The sequence below is a fragment of the Ruditapes philippinarum genome, unplaced genomic scaffold (assembly GCF_026571515.1).
Source record: "Ruditapes philippinarum isolate M1 unplaced genomic scaffold, ASM2657151v2 ctg6469_1_1_1_1, whole genome shotgun sequence".
In the NCBI taxonomy this organism is placed as follows: domain Eukaryota; kingdom Metazoa; phylum Mollusca; class Bivalvia; order Venerida; family Veneridae; genus Ruditapes; species Ruditapes philippinarum.
In genome coordinates, this window is record NW_026853885.1 from 8,808 (window position 1) to 12,500 (window position 3,693).

The following is a 3,693-nucleotide window of genomic DNA, read 5'->3' on the forward strand; positions in this document are numbered from 1 at the left end:
ACTTGTGTTAGATTTTTTTTTTAATTATAGAGTGCCCTAGGAAGATTTTTTAGGCAGCATATTTTTTTTATTTACCTTTCTATGACTGCATAATTAATACGGAAAAAATATTGATACTAAACCAGAAAAAGCTTTGGATATGGATATGTTGAAAGATCCTGTAACACAATTTTTCATGGTTTTATTTCATAAATATGATGCTCAAAGTAAGATTTGTCAATATTGTAAGTTCAAATAAGCATTATTTATAAAGATATCACCTAATTTATCATTTCATGTAAATAAAGGCCATTAAAGGGAGGTAATTAGAACTTTATTTTCTATAAATTCTAAGTTAAATTTTCCAATAAGTAATCAATGCATGTAATTTATTGATTAAATATAATGTGCACAAATATTTTCAGTACACATTTTACATATTCTTTGATGTTTGAAAATTGTTTTATTTGCATAATTATATCCATATATATTTTTTTGCAAGTGTGGTATACACTCTGTAACAATATTAAATTTAATTTTCTTTGAGACTGTATTTAGAGACTCCCTGTCATGTGTGACCTTTTTCTGAAGATCCCTTGGAAAGTCACATATGACAGTCTCGACTGTATCTTATGCACTTATCAGCTTCTCAGCACATAACTTCTATCTAACATTTGCTTCAACTGTGTGACTTTAATAACATGTTGTGATAATTTCAAAATCATATGGTACGGAAGCTTATCAAAACGAGAAGAAACAAGTTGGCATGAGGTGAAATTTTTAGTTAAGCAGATATTGATATTGTACATTATATAGAATAAAAAAATCTTGGGAAACAACACACTGTTCATCTTGGTAATAGTTTTATTATAAATAAATGTCTTTTAAACGAGCGCATGCAGACAGCTAACACACAGGACATGACGATAGAATGCCCGAGTAGTCGAAAGCATGTACACCGTGTGGGTACTGGCTTGACAAGCGCTCCACGCAGAGCCGGGAACTCTTCGCGTATTGGTTGGACAGAACGCAAAATTTACTTTCGGGTTTAATTAAATGTTGATTTTCATATTAAAAAGAGATGTATAAATTGCATCAAGAAGATAATTCTATTTTCTATTGATTTACACCGGAAAAGTCACGGTAAGATTTATTAAACAATGATTTATAAATGTTTTATTAGTATATGGTAATCGTGATTACATTTTGGAGTCTGCAATCTTTACTTTATTGAGACTTCTTGGTATACGGTATTTTTTCATATATGAAAAAATGATTGAAGACCATTTTTATCGTTGTAATATATGTCCCATTCGTGTTTAAATATTAAAATAGTTTTGATAGAGTGTTTACAGGGGCGTTTCACGTTTGGGGGGGGGGCAGCAAGCGTCTGTGCATTTTACTAGCGTTATGATGTTAAAGGGTTAGTTACATTGTAAATTATTGTCATTTTTGTAATACAATGTACATGTACATTGATTTGTGTATAATTTAGATTTCATTGTTGTTTTGAAACCTTATTGCCTGTCAGATCTCAGTTGAAATCTTTTAATTCAATTTAACTAAAACGTACTGTTTGGTAGGAAGTTTGAAAGAAGGCAGATTTTGAATGCAAGTAAAATTGGTTGGTAGGTTGTTTCAAAGAGGAACAACATATGTACGAAAACAATTTTAATCTGAACAGTATCTTAAGAAAGTTATCATTCTGGGCTAAGTTAAGTTTATTTTAAAGACATGATATAAAATAATTTGTTTCACACGGTGTTTAACAGTTTAGTATTTTAAAATTGTGCATTTAGAACAAATTGCATTAACTTGTTATGTACTTTTGGAGCTTATTTTTCAAAACATGTGTTAACCTCTGATACCAGATAGTACTTATCTAGACATATGAAACTGTATCAAATTATTGAGCCATGTCAGAATCTCATTAACTTTGCCAGATTATCGAGGTTTTATGTGCAGTATGATGTGGTCAACTATACCAAATGCCTTTTGTATTATCTAAAAGTCATCATGTCTACAATATTGCCTTTAATAGCTGTTTATTTACCATGCTAGTTTTTTTCCCAAATTCAACCCATATTTTTAAATTTTTAAGCGCTTAAAAAACTATTTTAAATTGTTACATTATTAATAAGATTTAAATGTCAATACATTTTGTATTGAATGTCTATCTTTCCTATAAATGGATGCAAAAGTTTGCATTTGACATGGCAAATTAGGATTTTGCCATGATGACATATTCAAGTTTTGTATGCATTTTTACAAAACACGGAAAGATATAAAAAAAACAACCACATTCACTTTTAAGCTAACTAAATAATGTAAACAGTTTTAGATAGTTTTCATTTTCTTAAGCGCGTAAAAATATGGGTTGAATTTGCCAAAAACTGGTATGGCAAAATAAAACCGGCAGCTATTCTTTGTCCATTTCAAATCTAACATCAGTTTTGTCACTTTTCTTGTACAAATGGACAACTTTAGCCATTTTTAGAACATCAGGCACTACACTTCGTATCAATGATAAGTTGACAAGATGTGTTATTATGTATATAAAATGAGTTGTATTTATTTATTTTTTTTATGTTTTTTTTTTTGTTTTTTGGCTTTTTCTTCACATAAATTTTAATAACATTTTACAAACCTACGCTCGGAGTTGTAATTATTCCACCCTGTGACATTATCACATGCAGCAGTTAAAGATTGATATAACTGTTTAAATGTAAACCTACTAAAATACAGAGTTTCACTAATAAGCACATTTATTGCTTAGCATGATGAAAATCTTTTTGCAACAAGAAAAAATGGTATGTTCAATATCTAAAATAATAAAATTATTTAGTACTAAGCACAATCTTGAAACATATAGGTTTAAATTATGTCGTTATAACTTTATATCGAAAGGCAACCGGGTGTTTGTAAAGATTCTGCTTCTTCCGATAATCGTTTTGTAGAATCTGCTTCTAAAGCAATAGCGCCTTCTGTAAAAAAAATATTGAACTTGCCTTATATAAAAGTTAAAGCATTAAATTGTGTTACAAATATGTTTGTTACTTTTGTTTCATAACTTGACACAGATCGTAATCAAATTTTAACTATTAATAAGATTAATGATTTATAGTAAACATATGTAGCACATGTAACATTTAAATCGACAATGCAAAAAAGTATTAGTTTCATTCGGAACAACTTTAACATAATTATTATAGACATGCTGTGATAATCATGCTCCAACATTGTAACATTTATGTAACAGTACATTTGTAAAATCTATTACACTTGTAATAAATATGCATTGTGCTTTTGTCATTCTAAATGTTTGAAACATTAGCAAAAAGACGCTCATACCAGTATGCAACAGACTTTAAAATCATCTTTGTATTCTTACTGTTTCAGTTTTTTAAATTATTTTCAATTTTTATTCTGTTACACAATTTTTAGAGGGATGATCCAAAATAACGAGATAATGACTGACCTAAATGATTTCACGGATTTCCTGCCAGCCCGACACGACATTTATTTCCAAGCTAGAAAAAAATCTTGTAACAATGCACTAAGAATCTTATTGTTTTAAAATTGCAACAGTTAAATTACACCGAATTTCGACATAAGAGCATCATTATATGAATCTGTGAATCTAATCTTGAATCGCGACATATGTAACTGAACATGCGTGTCAAAATCTGCGTGGGCCGCATACAGTACTATGGT